Below are 17,687 nucleotides of genomic sequence, written 5' to 3' on the forward strand. Positions count from 1 at the left end.
TCTCGGGACATAACTCAAGCCTCGCCTCCGCGCGGACCCTGGCCAGCGGGGTCCCTCCCCGTTTCGACCCCGATAGACGCCCGCCAGAGAATCGCCTCTCTTTAGTTTTCGCGGATGATGTCTTCCTTTTGGCCCCTTCCAACACCGCTGTCTTTTTCTCTTCTTTTTTTTCTTCGAGGAGACACTCGAGACTTATTCGCACGAGCCCAACTATTTGGACACGTTTCCTGATTTTCACGCGAGGGCAAAAACGTCAACACCGCCAGCGACGACGCAAAAAAATCTACGTTAGGCCTAATGCATTTTATTGTGCGTCGACGCGTCTTTGTCCTAGTGAAAACCAGCTCTAACACACGCTCCCCCAAAAATTGTTAACCTGCTAAGAAAACTGACCGATTTCAAAATTACGTTTTTGCGAGTGACCTTTACATTGTGAGGTATAGCGGGCTTATTTACCCGCTTTTATACCCTAACATGGCGGCGTATTTTCCCGTGTAAAATGAATTTTAAGATCCCCAAATTACTCGTAATTCTTCAACAAATAATGTATTTAATAATAATATTATCATTTAGTTTTATGCAATCAAAAGGATGTGTGTGAAAATTATTACACTAAAAATTTGGAGGTAAGCCTCGGTCATAAAAACGGTCGTTTTTAAAACGTGGCCAACACAATTGTTTATACAAATGTTCGTTCCATTCTGATGGATCAACGATAATTGGCGATACATATTTGTCGAGAGAGAAGATCCTTTTAAAGGGGTTACGCCATTAGTGGGCGATGTTTAAATACCCAAAGTCTCAGCAGATGGCGCCAACAGTCTGAAACATAAAAATTTTAAATGATCTAAAAACAGCGAATTTCTTTATGCTTTAGTGAATATCGATATTATCGTTTAATTTTGTTCAATGAAATGAATGTTTACGAAAATGATTATATTAGATTTAAATATTTGGAGTTAAGCCTCGGTCAGAAAAAATTGCTGTTTTTTAAAAACTTGGCGAACAATAGCGTTTTTATTCCCAACATGTTTTAGCTTTTCTAAAGTTCTTAAGTAATTCACACGGAGCAACTCGTTTGGCCAAGAAATGTTCTGAAAACTGTTGGCATGTGTGAATAGGCCTCAACTAATACTGGTCCTTCCACTAATTCGCACCCGGAGTTCGGTTCTTCGAAGATCGACGACGCTAGTTACGAAGGCCACACCATCTCTCGGCCATCGCTGGAACCTGAAATAGAAGTAAAAAATATATAAAATGGGTGAACGTTTCTAAGTGGATTTCCTTCCGCGCTATCCGACAGAAAGAAAGACAAAACAAAAGAAATGTTTTTAACAGAAAGGCAAGCGGTCTGACCAATTTTAAAAGGCAACGTTTTAAGCCTTGGTCGCGTCAAAGCGTCGACATTTCGCGCTCAGAGTTGACCCCCAAACTCGAACTTTCTCCCTTTGCCAACGAAAGGGATTATTTCACGTCTCTATTTTTAGGGAAGAAACGTTTAAGCTTTTAAGTACTTAGGGAACGGGGGGGGGGTGATCCGCTCGCGTCTACCAATTTCGGGGCCCCTTTTAAAGACGTCTTAAGTTAGATGGCGCTAAGTTCGTCAAGTCGAGCGTGAAAAAAACGAAAAGCGCCTTTCGCAGAGTCGCTCTAGCTGCGAACTACTCTTTCGAGAAATAACGCGTTGATTCTTTTCCGTTTCAGTGAACACGGTTAAAACAATTCTCGCTCTTTCCGATTGGAGCGCCGCCTGGTTTATGTTTTGACGATCCACCGGAGTCAAAGACCCGGATAAATACGAACCATTTACTAATATCAGGAAATTATATATGTATACACTCGGAATGTCTGAGCGAGACTGTGATAATTTCCGTTGAAACAGGGTTTACAATCTTCATTCCGCACGCTCCCTGGTACGCTAAGCCCCGGCGCCGACTCGACATTCAGCCTAGCCTCGAATAAGAGTTCACTTTCCCCATTTTCTCTTAATTAACCAACTAAATACGTGAATTTATGAGCAACCTAATTTTATACTCGAAATTATTTGTACCCGAGATTAATAAAGTGGTTGCCATTTAACAATGATAAACATTCGTGGAGCTTCGTTAGTTGCTCAGTAGATGGCGCTTGTTGTCCGCCATTATTTCAGTGGCTCTGTTTTTATGTTTACATCGCTGTGGCTGTTGTTGTGGTCACAGTTTTGAACATTTTAGATAATCATCGATCGAAACAGTCTATAAATTCTGGTTGTCATCAAAATATTTATAAGGCGTCTCTGTACCTGCCAAGCCAATAAAAGTAATTAGTATTTATTTTTCAGAGCTTTAAATCGTACCCCTCCTGTAAAGGCTTTACGAAATTAATAATCAATCACCAGAGCCTACAGTGGCGTCACCAGGGTTCTAATTTAGGGAAGCGGCTAATTTGGGCAACGGTTTTCAAGTGGAGGGTGTTGCTTTACTTTTCAGCTATATGTAAGAGAGATAAAAAATTAACCGGTTTATTTAAGAATTAATTAAAGGGAGTATAAATTAAATCGAAACGTCGTCTGCTAACTACTTGTTTTGGCCCTTAACGGGTCACTGTGTGCAATAACTGGTGGCTTTATGGTCCTATCTCCACCTCCGACTTCGGTCAGGTTTGGGCTGGAAACCGAGCTTCGGCTCAGGCTAACGGAGATAGTCTAGGCATCCGGGCTGCTTTGGAGGATTTGGTAGCCTGCTGTGGGGCGGCGGGTCTCCGTATGAGGCGCAGTGACCTTTTGGAGCCACACAGGGATCTCCGGTGCCAGCTGTTCCGGGTTACGTGGGTTGCTGTGTGCCCGTAGTTCCCCTTCACGAGCCTCTTCTGAAGGGCTTGGCTCTCTACCAGGTAGGGTGTCGGCTAGAGGTGCTAGAGCATCCACTCTCTATTCCCCCAGCTGTGCGCGAACTGGACGCTGTTCGCCCCATTGCTGCGCCTTTTGTCGGGATGAGTGGCTTGTCTCGAGGGTGAGACCGTCAGTAGTAGGGTTCTGCTGCCCATGGGTGTTTTGTCACCTGTCCGGGCTTATGGACGCTGGCGTAGGGCATAATGATGAGACTACCGGTCTCATGCTGGAGCACCGGTATATACACCTCTGACAACATAACTACTTGTTTCGCACCTTACTAGCGGAAAAAAAAACCAATTACCTTCTATTAAACCTAATGGCAGAAATTTCAAAATCGTTGACGAATGCGTTGTTGGAAATTTTTTCTTAAAGATTGAAAGTCTGTCCACTTTTGCAAGTTAACTTTATTTATCTATACCCCAACCTACAAACAAAAATGTATAACTTTCAGTGACATTCATAAAATAAATAAATTTGAATTTTATGGTACCACAGCTTTGAACTCTTTTACAAAGTACGAAAGTTTCTGGAAATCCTTTTCGAATTTAATATGTTTGCTCAATTTTGGTTCGGATTATCCGCTTAGATGTAACGGTAATGTTATCTCAGTGGATCGGGTGTTTATAAAAAATATAAATAAACAGGGTAATTGGAAAATTGGGCAACCCTGAAGAAAGATAGTGTGGGTCCCAAAAAAACTGCTTCGGTTGAAGGTTCTTACTAACCTAAATACGATCTTTCGAACACGATCTAATCTTTGCGAACGGTAAAGCGAACTGCAGAACGTGAGCTCGCATTATCAGGTAAGTTATATTGACCGGAGAGGGGATTATTAGGGGGGGGGGGGCGATATTGACGGGGTCACATGGGAGAGCGAGGGGTGGAAGGAGAGAGGCCTGTCGTTAGCCTTAATTGGGGCAATTTATGTCCTGATTGATTTCTCGGTTCCGATTCATTACATTACATCCATATAGGCGCAAAATGTCTTCCGCCATATAGTCACGTATTTCCCACATAAAGCCTTCTGTAAATTCCCAGCCCGTCTTCGTAGAGCCATTTACGGGGCTAGAGCCCCTTCATTAGCGTTCAGCTTGGGTCGCCATTTCACTCCCCGCTTTCCTCCCCCACGGCACAGAGTAAGAGAGGAAAAATCAAGAATTTACAAGTTGACGACTTTTCAAAAGTTTTGGTCAATACATCACAAATGATAATGGATTCAAATTAATTGATAAGACTAATTTTTTTATTCAAATTCAGAAACTTTTAGGGGACAAATTTTGGTAAGGGAACCCTTTAATTTGTATAATTCAGAAAAACTGGACAAATTTTCGCAGTTTTGAAAAATTTATTTTTTCACCGATAGGCGTAGTAAAATGGCTTATTTTTAATTTATTTTCGAGGTCGGGTATTAACAAGTTGCTATTACCATGAATGTATTTATTTCAACCATGAATATCTAACTATATCATTACCCTTTCAACTATCTGGGGCTCACATGGGTGGCGCCTTTCTACGCTTTACGTAATCACTTCAGCCAATCAGGAGGAGGTGTTTGTCGTTGACTCGATCCACAAAACATTTCAGGAATTGCACGATTTAATCGGCGAAGAAAATGACTGTTGATTCTTAGAAAATACCGGTATTTTAACCAAAGTACTTGATAATCATAAATAAAGGAATTTATTAATAATATTCTTACCTATTTCCGTTCAATCAAAAAGATGTGTATTAAAACTTTACAAATTAAATTTCGTGCTAAGCCTTGGCACTGAAGCTATAGTCAAGTTTTGAAACGATTCCCTTCAATACATTTTTTGAGTGGCGGCGCGTGACCAACGTTATAATAACTAACAATTGTAAGCCCCTCCCATCCTAGCGACTGAGGCCAGACTGACTGCATATTGCAGTTCGATATTCATAGTTGAAATGAATACCTTCATGCTATTACCCAAAATAAAAACCACACAGTTTTTTATGAGTTCAAATATTTTAATGAATCACATGTTTTAAACTATTCTATGTATGGTTTCTTTATTTGTGGCAGCAGGAGTAGTTAACAAGCAGTTTCAATTTAATAGACCAAAGATAATTTAATTTTAAAAACATGGACTTAGACAAACTGTTTTCCACAATTAAATATGGTTTAAAGGAAAAGTCCAGGTTGGGTAAAACTTGGGTCTATTTGAAAGATCATGTTTAAATATACTCAAAAATATCAGTCGTAAAATTGTATCTTTTTTTAATGACGAGAAATTAATTTTTAAACGAAAGAAATTTACCCGCCAAGCAAGCTGCCAGTTTCTTCCGTCTTCCCTCCGCAGACCGCACGCGCAGGGAACAGAGCGCTGTGATAGCGCGAACAGCGCGCGATTAAAGTCCTAAAACATCACCGTGAAACAAAATGGCAGATCGCTTGGCGGGTAAATTTGGCTCGTTTAAAAATTAATTTATCGTCATTAAAAAAAGATAAAATTTTACGACTGATTTTTTTGAGTATATTTAAACATGATCTTTCAAATAGACCCAAGTTTTACCCAACCTGGACTTTTCCTTTAATTGATCGTCGGCTCAAGGGCCAGCAATAAGATGGGTAATTAAATATCGGTTCGAGCTATGTAAGTTTTTGAATTTTCTTAAAATTTGTTTAGGGTTTAGCTTTTTTACCCCTTTTTATAATGGACTAATCTACTAATTTGCTAATTTTATCATCCTTTGCATTACAGTCCATTGGTGGTTCCTTTTAACGTTACATTTCGTACTTACTATTCCCCACCACTCTCCTCTATTCGGCTTTCCGTTGCTACGCACCTCGTTTTGAAATTTAATGTTTAGGCTTAGTTTCTCTTTTCGGTTTAATAGTCGCAAGCCAGATTTGCCGCACGGTACTGATGAGTTCCAACTAGGACGAAACCGGTCTACCGTTGGAAATTCTGGCTATTTTATTTACTTTTAATTTAGTTTTTCACTCCAAGATCTATTGGTCCGAGTTTCGTGTCTTTTTGTTTGCTCGAAGATCTATCGGTACGAGCTACGTAAGTTTTTGAATTTTCGTCAAATTTGTTTAGGGTTTAGCTTTTTTATCCCTTTTTATAATGGACTAATCTACTAATTCGCAAATTTTATCATCCTTTGCATTACAGTCCATAGGTGGTTCCTTTTAACGTTACATTTCGTAATTAAATATACAATTATCTTTTACCCAACCTTTACCAGGAATTTCTTCAAATCAAGTATGTTTATTTTCGTGTTAGATTTGTTTTTGGCAAATGAAAACGTAATGCAACTCGGGTTGGTCAGATGATTTCAAGTCGCTTTAACAATAGATCAACTCACAGCACCGAGTTGTTCACGACTCCAACAACACTGCAAACATCGATTCGAGGTTTCGTGGACCGGAACTTCATAACATCGACATCAACTTTGTGGTCCTCGGTCAACCGTAAGATCAGTGAGTCGAGAGCCAATGTCTGGAGAGTGGGGTACAGTCACAGCTACTATCCGCACCGTGTCACCCTTCACCGGGCACTTAATTACGGAGGTATGCATCGTCAGTGTGACTTTTACAACTGGTTCATAAACGGGTCTGAAGAAGATCCGGACTTTCTGCGATAAATCTTAGTTTTCGATGAATATACTTTTTCAATCACCAGAAAAAATGATTCTAAGCCACAATTTGTATTATCTCATCACCACCATATACAGTTCAAGCTAAATGTTTGGCAAGTTTGCTAAGGAACCGTGTTATCCGTCCAATTTGTCCTCCTAATCCTCTTGACGGACAAAACAGACGACTTGGCCGAAATTCCTTTGGCCGATTACAGGCGTTTTTGGTTTCAGCATGACGGCGCGCCAGCACATTAACACCGTGATGTTGTAGAATTTCTAACCAATCAGTTTCATCAACGATGGATTGGAAGAGATGGACCTGTTCTGTGGCCCACAAAGACCTGTCACCTCTAGACGTTTTTCTTTGGGAATTCATCATATAACTAACTATATCATACGTCTGTAACGAGGCTAGCAGATTTGCGCGAGTGAATCATTCCAGGAAACCAAAGAACTCTCGGGAAAACCCCTTTAACCTGTGGGGAGTTAAATTGGCTCTGCACGCGCTCACTTTGACGTCGAGGCGAAGAGCACGTGTTCGGCCGAATTACTTAATTCTCGGCTTAAAAGTAGCAATTTAAAACAGTTTCCATATCATGTCCTGCCCTTATTAGTCTTTTTGGCAGGTGTGGGCTGGCAGCTCTGCTCCCTGGGTTAGGAGACTATCGCAAAGCTGAGTTCAGTCTCCCTTGGAAACCCATCGCCGGCAGTTGGATATTCCAGACCTCTGGTAAGAGACAAGGATACAGTTATCCCTCCAACGGAAGATTCTACGTTCGTAATACCAAAAGTGAGATTATTAAACCTACAACTAAATATTGATAAGACTAGTTTCCTGGTTGTGAATATTCTGCAACCACATCCAGAGCCACGTTACCTCTAGCACGGACCAAGTGTGGTTAATAATAAACGTGGCTTGCAGGGCTTGCCACCACCCTCCTACGTATTGTAACCCGGCCACCTGAATTAATGGCTTTAAAAGTCGCTTGATGACTTAGGTCTAAGGTGGTGCCTTGGGTATTAGCCTAGCTGATTATTATTATTATCCCTTACCAATAATAAAACCATGAAAATTTAAGAATTTTAAATTAAACAGATTTTGAAAAAAAATACCCAATCGAGCAATTTAAGGCTCAATATAATTAAGTATCCTGCTAGTGTTTTTCGCTTAAAACATGTTCATTTGCAGGCTCCTGCTGATTTTTAAAATGGAAAAAATGCATCCAAATTTTTCTAAAACTATAACAGAGGGAAATATTTTATTATTTAGTATAGATATTCCTATGCAGTGAAATTTTAACATTTACATGCTTAATAAAAGAAGAACGTTTTGAGCCGAGATGCGGTGTAAACATTCACAATTGGGCGGTGTTGGCGCCCTAATGAATTTTTATAGATGTATATTTCACCGAGCCTGCGAAGGTACATGTTTCTTTTTCATGGCCTCGATGTATACTTCACCGAGCCTGCGAATTTACATGTTTCTTTTTTATGGCCTCGATGTACACGCTAAAAAAGGTTGGGTTAAATATTTTGGGTAAAATTTATTTCGACCCAATTTGAGTAAATTTTAATCCATTTTGGGTTGTTCGAAAACCTTTGGGTTATTTTGTAAAGGGTTATGTGTTTGGGTCGTTTGCCGAATTTGTCTTATTGCCCAACTTGGGTTAAATCACTTTAATGTACCCAAAAAGTAGTAACGCTCCGTAGTGTCGGCTGCTAAACTTTCTGTTTGTTTGAATGTTGAGTAATTGAGTTATTATTGGTTCATTTAACGTTTACGCGCTAAATAGTCGAAACTAAAATGTCTCTGGCAATGTCAGGAACATTTTTCTTAATTCAAGAAGGTTTCAGAAAAGTTTCTGATCAGAGGTAATTAAATGGAGATTTTAAATTATTCTTCTTAATTTAATTTTAAGCAGTATTAACTCTTAAAAAAATTGCATTACGTTTTAAGCTAAAGTTGGTGCATTTCCTATTTGTAAGGCTCAAAGCAGCCCACCACTGATTTTTGTAATTAGGCCTTGTTTTTTATTGTGTTTACTGTTGAGTTATACTTCCCAACATTGGTAAAATTTTAGTTAGGTCTAGTTGTGTTAAAACATAAGCTTATATGAATACAAAATGTGAAATGGTTCTTGGAATTAAAGACAGCAATTGCTCTTAACTCAATGAGTTTCATGCTATAAGCATTTTTTTTAAACTTGGAATTGATAAACAAAGTTCTTGTCAATGGAGAGTAATGTTTGATTGTTTGACATTTCATGCATTTGGCCAGCTAAAAATTTCAGGGTAAGGCAAAACATATTTTTTCTGGAAAGAAATATGGTCGTGGAATTGGTGGAATTTTGACCATAACCAGTTAATGTATAACAGATTTCTGGAACTTAATAAACAACTAACACTTATAGTTTAGCGAATCAGATAAATGTACCTAAATTTCAAGACATATTTTGGCTTTTTTATTGAAGCTATGTATAGGTTGAGAGGAATTGGTGGAATTTTGACCTTAACGAGTTATTACATAACAGATTTCTGGAACAATTAACACTTGGTTTAGCAAATCAGATAAATGAACCTAAATTTCAAACCATATTTGGGCTTTTATTGAAGTTATGGATAGGTAATTGAGTGGAATTGGTGGAATTTTGACCTTAACGAGTTAAAACATAACAGATTTCTGGAACAACTAACCCTTAGTTTAGAGAATCAGATAAATGTACCTATTTTTCAAAACAAATTTGGGCTTTTTTATTGAAGCTATGTATAGGTTGAGAGGAATTGGTGGAATTTTGACCTTAACGAGTTATTACATAACAGATTTCTGGAACAATTAACACTTAGTTTAGCAAATCAGATAAATGAACCCAAATTTCAAACCATATTTGGGCTTTTATTGAAGTTATGGATAGGTAATTGAGTGGAATTGGTGGAATTTTGACCTTAACGAGTTAAAACATAACAGATTTCTGGAACAATTAACCCTTAGTTTAGAGAATCAGATAAATGTACCTATTTTTCAAAACAAATTTGGGCTTTTTTATTGAAGCTATGGATAGGTTGAGAGGAATTGGTGGAATTTTGACCTTAACGAGTTATTACATAACAGATTTCTGGAACAATTATCCATTAGATAAATAAGTGTGAAAGATCTCACTTAATTTAAAAAGATTTTCATTTGTAATATCTAAAAAGCTCTGTAGATGTAAAAAGATTGTATGAAATAAATTTGTCTTATAAAATTTTTTTATAAAATGGTAATTTCCTTGTCTCAAAAATTAACCTTTGAAAGCATTTATATTTAAAAGGTAAACGTAGTTGAATCTTGCAAAGTGGAAATCACTAGCAAATAATTTGGTCTAAAAATAGAGTTAACCCTTTTTGGAGTATTTGTGTGACCCAATTTTTGGGTTATATTTTTTACTCAACCATTTGGGTAAATGTTTTAAGTTACTCAATTTTTTGGGTTAAAATTATTACCAAATAATTTGGGTAAAAAATAGTTAACCCCTTTTTGGGTATTTGGGTGACCCAATGTTTGGGTTTTATTTTGTACTCAACAATTTGGGTAAAGGTGGTTTAACCCATGGTTGGGTAAGTTTTCTTACTCAAATTGGGTTGTTTTATGTTTACCCATTTTTTTGGACTGGTGCAATACAGACCCAAATTTTGGGTAATTTTTAACTAAATTTGGGTAAAATTTGACCCAACCTTTTTTAGCGTGTATACTTCACTGAGCCTGCGAATTTACATGTTTCTTTTTTATGGCCTCGATGTATACTTCACCGAGCATGCGAACCTACGTTTCTTTTTTATGGCCTCGATGTGACACTTATCGGAGTAATAGGCGATGCCTACAACGTATGACCTGAACTAACAAATAATTGTGACACTTATCGAAGGCCATTCTAATATGACCAAAACTAACAAATAAATGTGACACTTATCGGAGTAATACACGATGCTTTCAACGTATGACCTGAAGTAACAAATATAACGCGCATCATCCCTTTTTCCGATTGGAAATTCGTTAGTTCAAATTCAAGCTCTGAAGTATTCTTTGCCAAAAGTATACGAAATGTTTCTTCGCGGCTCGGGCGTGGGGTTTACACAGCGTGGGCTTCTGGCGTTCAGAAGGTCGCGGGCTTTAATTATAAAAACACTCTATAGTAAAAACGTTTGTACTATAGAGTGTTGTTAAATTAAATTTTAAAGAAACCAATTTAACACAGTTAAACTTGATATCATAGGTCGGGGGGCTCTGGGCTTCAAAGATCGCCAATGCCCTAGGTTAGGCTGGGGCTCGCGAGCGCAGTCGCTCTCTGTTGTATATTAGAATGCCGATCTCTGCTTGATATATAACGGTTTAATTGAGAGCCATCCAATGAAATAATATTATCGCCTTCTTGGCGAACTTGTTTTCTTTAAATGCATTGGTTATCCCCACCACATAGGCGTTTCACGTGTGCAAAATTAAATTTTTAGACAACTCGTCTTTTTTCCAATGACCAAAAGCCATATATTTGGTTTTTTGACTGTATGGGCTAAGTAAATTCTCATTTAGCCAAAAATATGTTTGGGCTTGTCCGGCTGTAGCCTTAGTAAAGACTTCTTCCCATGTCGGGGCAGCGTAGATCCGGACGGTATCGTCAGCAAACGAATTTAAAGAGTCAGATATACAGGGTGTCCACTAAAAAATGAACCAGGGCTAATGTTTCAAAATCTGTTTTAGGTACGATTTGGAAATTTTCAAGTCGTATACAAGATGTAGGGGGAAACCTTCTGCGAAAATGTCGATGACCTTGAACCATGTCTTCAAGGTCATCCAAAAACTACATCCAAAACCCGAAATTGTTAGAAAGTTGGTTCCAATTAGAAAAGTGTTCCACGTCACAATGTAGGTCTAATAAGCTTTGATTCGATAGAATTTTACCAATAGGAAATCGAGGAACTGTTTTTCAAAATCACAAAGTTCGTTAAAATGAAATTTGAAAGAAAACGCACATAACTCGAAACCAATTCGTGTTACATCGAAATTTGCTAGACAAACTCATTATGGTGGTCGTCATGACAACAACATTTAAAAATATTTTCAAATGACATTTTATTTTACGCTAAGCCTAATGTTCATTCGAAGTTTATTTTTGTAAGCACAAAATTAGTTTTTTCTTTAGAAATAATAAAGTTATGTTTACTATTCGAGAAAAGGTCGAAATGGTTCGCTTATTTTACGAAAATGGGAGAAATGCGCGCTTAGCAGCGGCAGTTTTTCTAACACGTACCGTTCTCGCGTTAGTTGTTGGATGTCCTTGAAGACATAGTTCAAGGTCATTGAAATTTTTAAACTAAAGACCCTCAATCCTGATGAGGATGTGTAGCAAATTTTAGTACTCTAACACGAGTACTAAATTGTTTTTCATCTAGTATTTCTGGGCTTCCAATTGGTCAATTCCGATCAGGTCAAAGCTATTTGTTCTTATAAAGTCACTTGAAACACTTTTCTAATTGGAACCAACTTTCTAACACTTTCGGTTCTCGAGTTAGTTTTTGGATGACCTTGAAGACGTGGTTCAAGGTCATCGACATTTATGAAGTAGGTTTCCCCCTACATCTTGTATACGACTTGAAAATTTCCAAATCGTACCTAAAACAGATTTTGAGATATTCGCCCTGGTTCATTTTTAGTGGACACCCTGTAGTTCTACAGCGTAATTCATTAATATAAATTAAGAATAAGATTGGGCGCAATACTGTTCCCTGGGGAACTCCACAAGTAATAGTTAATGGCTAACTTAAGCTATTGTTTATTCAACTCGCGATATTCGGTCTATTAAGTAACTCATTAACCGGTTTAATGGCAGTCCTCTAATTCCAATATGGTTAAGTTTTTTAATAAGATGTCAGAAGGTAAAATGGGATTTATTGACAAATAGTTACACCAAAACCAAAATTTAGTTCAAATGGAAGAGGTAGTCTTCCAAAGAAGCACCCGGCCGAAAAGTGCTCAAAACAGAGGCGGCGTTTCCTCTTTGAACCGCAATCGCGATGCGTTGCACCAGATACTCTACGGAGCGCGGCTCGGAAGAGATATCTCGAATCCTACGGCCTATGGCGTGAATTAACGACAAAGCATCGCGACCGAAAGCGCCAAGGGTTTCAATGGCCACTGGATGGAAGATGAATTTGCTGTTGAGATCCGAATACTTGGATCTCTTCTTTGTTTCAGCCTGGGTAGCGGCCCAGAGAGGGGCTGAAGAGGAAGAGACCAAATAGGAAGGTGCTAGGGGGTCCGTGCAGGTAAAATCCCAAACGATGGCTTTACCACCCGACCACGGTACCATTGACATGCCATCGGGGCGTTTTCCGTCATGGCGAGAAAGTCCGGGTGGCTCCAGAAGGGAAGGAACGCCAGCAGAAACCGGGCACGTTTCAGAAGGTCATTTACGGCACCGTGGCGCGACAAACGACCCGAACTTCGCTTACAACTCAAGCCGTGGGTGCCCAAGAGTCCACCTGGCCACCGCAAACACACGTATGAGGGACGCAAATTTGGGCTCCCAAACGTAGACCGACAGCTATCCTAAAAGAGTCATCGTCTAGAAGAGTGCTCAAGGATGGCGACGGAAGGGCGTTGAGCCAAGCACCCGATTCTTTGGAGCTCACTGACAGTACATCATTTTCCCCTCCCTACATCTTGAAACGATGAAACCGTGGGAATTTTCAAACAGAAGATTTCATTTTTACCCTACTTTATACAATAAACAAATAACGCGCTTACATGAGTTCCCTACGAGAGAATAGTAGAAATAATTTTTTAATTATTTAATATTAAGTCATCTAGATCGCGATTCTGGTTGGACTTGGGAGTCTGAACTCCAGACTTCCAAGTTCTACCAGAACCTTTGTTTTTAATGCTCCAGACGCCGATTGCCCCGATTAATCTTAATCGTTTCACTTAGGACTTAAAGCCATTTTTTAGCGTTTTATATATTTAACATGCAAGTACGTGTTAAATCTAATTGTAGAAGGCGATACATGTTAGCCCTAACTCTAGATGGCGATAATCGCGACTCGGCCTAAATGATTATAAGGGACCCCAAAAACAGTTTCGCGGGAGGACCCCGAACCCATAGCTACGTACGGCACTGAGAAAGCTACTATTTTTAAAATATAATTTATCAAAAACAAATTTTATATTCTATCTAAATAAATGTGGTGGATTTTATTTCTCTTTAACTTCATTTGAATTGCTTGTGCATTTAACTTTAATTAATACTAAACACACTGGAACCGTATAGGAACCGTTTAGGAACCGGAACCGATCGGTTCTAAATTTTGAGAACCGGCACCGATAAATTAAAATTTTAAGAACCGGAACCGGAACCGATAAAGCAAAAATTTAGGAACCGTAACCGGATCCGGAACCGAGATAGTCCAAAAAAGTGGAACCGTTGCATCCCTAGTAATTTCCAGTAGAGCACTCAATAATGTATATTTATTTACCAGCCTTTAGGCCTAATGTTTTTTTGGTCTTATTGAAAACCAGGCTTAAGGCCTAGAAAACATTGGACGCTCGACATCGTGCCTTAAGAGCCTTAAGGCCTAGTCTAGTCTTTTGGTCTGGCGAAAGCCGGCTTATTGGCCATAATGTCAAATCTATATAGACGAAAATTAAAGCCAGCTTTACCTCTGGCCAGGCTCACCAAATGATTTCAGGAACTGCAGCGTCATTATATCGTAATTCGAGGATGAAGTTAAGTAATATCTAACGAACATAACAACCCACTTATAAGGGGGGTATCTCTATAGTTAATACACCAACATCGCCCCCCCCCCCTTTCGCGTCCTAATATAATTGGACCAATCGCCGACGGCGTCAGTTTAGATGGGACAAGTCAAATTGAAACGGGGGCTAGTAAGAGAGAGAGAGAAATGGAATCGGAAACCTCGGTATATCCCTAATTAGACAGTTATCTCATTAAGCGCAATTCTGAATTCTATAGGGCGCCGATACATTTCAGCTCGTAAACTATTTAATTGAGATTAATTAGCCGCGTCCGTTATATGTAACGAGATTCTCTTGTTCCGCTTCCTTCGACCATGGATAAAGGATACGCCCGGAAACTCAAATCATCACGAGAACGTATTTAGCTTGCCGAACAAATGCGAGACATCACTGCGTTACGAGAAATGAATGTATTCATTTCCACCATGAAGTGGGGTGGAGGATTAGTTAGCGCTTTCGCCACGCAGAAAGAGGAGCCGCGTTGTGGCACTGGCTGAAAAATATCCTCACTGGTTAAAGGGGTTTTCCCTTTCCATAAACACTTGTTGAGGTTAACGGTGATAGTAAGTGTAAGGAGCTGTTGGCTCGCGTGGCATGAAGAGCTTTCCACCACCCTCCTACGCATTGTAACCCGGCCACCTGTTTAGAGGCATTAAAAGTTTGCAAGCTGACTTGGGCCTATGCTGGTGCCTCGCGGACTACCCTGGCTACTATCTGGGACTAGGGTGGGCAATGCGTTTCTGTCTTACGAAGTCATGTAAACCAATCAGAAGCCATACGTTGGTTTTGGACGCAGTTCGAACCCGGATTTCAATTCAGGCGAGATTTACAACGTGCACCACTCTTTTGGACCAAAAAGACACCTACGTGTTGCACGGTTTGCCACCTCCCCCTCCTGAGACATAATAGAATTGTTACGTTTAGCACCCCCTGGATCCATTTCCGCAGTGAACCCAAGCCCCTAATAAATACGAATAAGAATTTGATATTAATATTCCTACTTAGGATCGAGCATGCGTCGCGCACCTTTATTAAAATGAAGCGGGAAATTGCCCTCGTGTTGTGCAGCGCCATCTTCTGTAAAGTCGGAGTAAAAGTCTTCTTCGTTATATAGTTGATAGACCACGGGTCTCAAAATTTGGAGCAAAATGAATTGGGAAGTTGGTTTAAATTTCACATTTTCTACAGAGCAAAGAAAAATAAATCGATTAGTGCTAAAAGTCGGTGTACAAAAAACACAAACCATCGCTTAACTTACGGACTTCGCACACGAGCTCGGAAAGAAAGGTCCATGTGTTAATTTATACAGAACAATCAGAGTTTTCTGTCCGATATTTAGACTCCATGCACATTTTTAAAAAAACAGGAGTGCCATATTCTTTTCAATGAAGAAGCGGCTGTTGTTACGAATGACGATAGTCGATTAACTACTCGAAATTTAATTATATTTCAAATTATAATTATTTTATATGACCTTTAAAATTTGTAGTCCATTTTACTTATATTAATTCTAATCTAAAATCACTATATTTCAGGAGTTGACTGAAAATTCCCTGCCTTTCGTAGCGCAAATAGGTAGCGGTGATTTCGACTGAAAATCTCAATTTAAATCAATTTCAGAATAATAATCATAATAATAATCAGATAGTCAAATACCCAAGGCACCACCATAGACGCGAGTTGCTAACGACCTTTAATGGCATTAAATCCCTTAAAGGGAATATGAACCTCCATATTTATGGTTGATCAACGAATTTCGTATTTCTGCCGCAGAAGCTAGGGGTCGTTTGATTTTAAACTAACTATATTTAGGTTAAAATCGAACGAAGCTATGGCGAGATAGAGGGAACGAAATTTTCACTTACTAATTTCCGGAATCAAGCTACGGCTGGCGCCGCCACTGAGGGCCTATTGAAATGACTTAATGACTAAATAGTTGTTCTTGGGTCGTCGTTAAAGGCGCGTTACAATAGCGAGCGTTTAAAATGGGCGCCCGATACGTCAGCGAAGGAAAGGCGTATATCTCGATTGGTGACCTCTAATGGGAAATCATTTTGTTTCCATCATCCGGCAGACGGCGGCAGCTGAGTTTGCCACCTTCTGATAAATACAGTTCCCCTGATTATAGTGCGAGCCGCTAATGTTCCATTTATGAATACGTTTCCAGTGATGACTGCGACAAAATGAAAATCTCATCGAACGACGCGTTACGCAACAACAAGTCGGGGATTATTAAGGCACGGTGGCTGTGGCGCAATGACAGTTTATTAGGCGAATAACACGACCGATCGGGGCAGTCCTCTCCTTCATATAAAACCCTTTCATTCGATGTACAGGGTGATTGGTAACGGATGGGACCGCGTTTGTTAATGGACATGGTGATTGAAAATGGTTTTCTAATGAACAGGGTGATTGAGGTAGTGTTGTAATGGATTATGTAAATTACTAATTTAATAAATTACTAATTTAATAAATTACTAATTAATAAATTACTAATTTAATAAATTACTAATTTAATAAATTACTAATTTAATAAATTACTAATTTAATAAATTACTAATTTAATAAATTACTAATTTAATAAATTACTAATTTAATAAATTACTAATTTAATAAATTACTAATTTAATAAATTACTAATTTAATAAATTACTAATTTAATAAATTACTAATTTAATAAATTACTAATTTAATAAATTACTAATTTAATAAATTACTAATTTAATAAATTACTAAATTACTATATTGGTATATTACTACGTTACTATATTATTACGTTACTATATTATTAAGTTAATATATTACTAATTTTATCAATTATTATATTACTAATTTACCAAATTACTATATTAATAATTTACTAAATTAGTAATTTAGTAAATTACTATATTAATAATTGACTAAATTAGTAATTTAGTAAATTACTATATTAATAATTGACTAAATTAGTAATTTAGTAAATTACTATATTAATAATTGACTAAATTACTATATTACTAAATTTCAAATTGACTAAATTACTAAATTTCTAATTGACTAAATAACTAAATTTCTAATTGACTAAATTACTATAATTAAGGTATTTATCAGGTTATTTTTATTTAATATTCTTCGTTTATTAATTTAAATAAACATCTTTTTGATTGAACAAAAATTACTTTGTTCAAATTACTTATCGCAGGGTCCAACCCTATGCTGAATAGCTAATATGGCATCGCTAACGTAAAAATGAAATACAATCATCTCTGGAATCAACTAAAACCTCACTCATTATTTCATCCCATTTGTATATCGAACAATAAAACACCGAAAAGTAATATCAACGTGATAAGCGACCGAGTTTTAAGATTTCTTCGTGTGTTTTATTGTACAAATTGATTCTATTTACATTTATTAAAAAAAAACGTCAAAAACCGAACAATA

At 38.0% G+C, this 17,687-nt stretch overlaps 1 protein-coding gene and 1 long non-coding RNA gene across 3 annotated transcripts in view; one reads left to right on the forward strand and one right to left on the reverse strand.

The window, feature by feature from the left end:
* The window catches only part of LOC149948981 (mite group 2 allergen Tyr p 2-like), a 327,603-nt gene that overhangs the window by 17,399 nt on the left and 292,517 nt on the right, over positions 1-17,687 (forward strand). The gene's annotated exons all lie outside the window — the stretch shown is intronic.
* LOC149948982 (uncharacterized) lies at positions 976-4,504 on the reverse strand. Of its 2 annotated transcripts, XR_016480513.1 has the most exons (4): positions 4,345-4,504; positions 3,174-3,296; positions 2,051-2,281; positions 976-1,230 (listed from the first exon to the last, which is right to left on the reverse strand). It is a non-coding gene; the product is annotated as an uncharacterized LOC149948982 (long non-coding RNA). The 2 variants fall into 2 exon arrangements; XR_016480512.1 differs by having other exon boundaries at positions 2,051-3,296.

Source organism: Leiobunum rupestre, chromosome 4 (assembly GCF_980474605.1).
Source record: "Leiobunum rupestre chromosome 4, qqLeiRupe1.1.hap1, whole genome shotgun sequence".
Taxonomy (NCBI): Eukaryota; Metazoa; Arthropoda; class Arachnida; order Opiliones; family Sclerosomatidae; genus Leiobunum; species Leiobunum rupestre.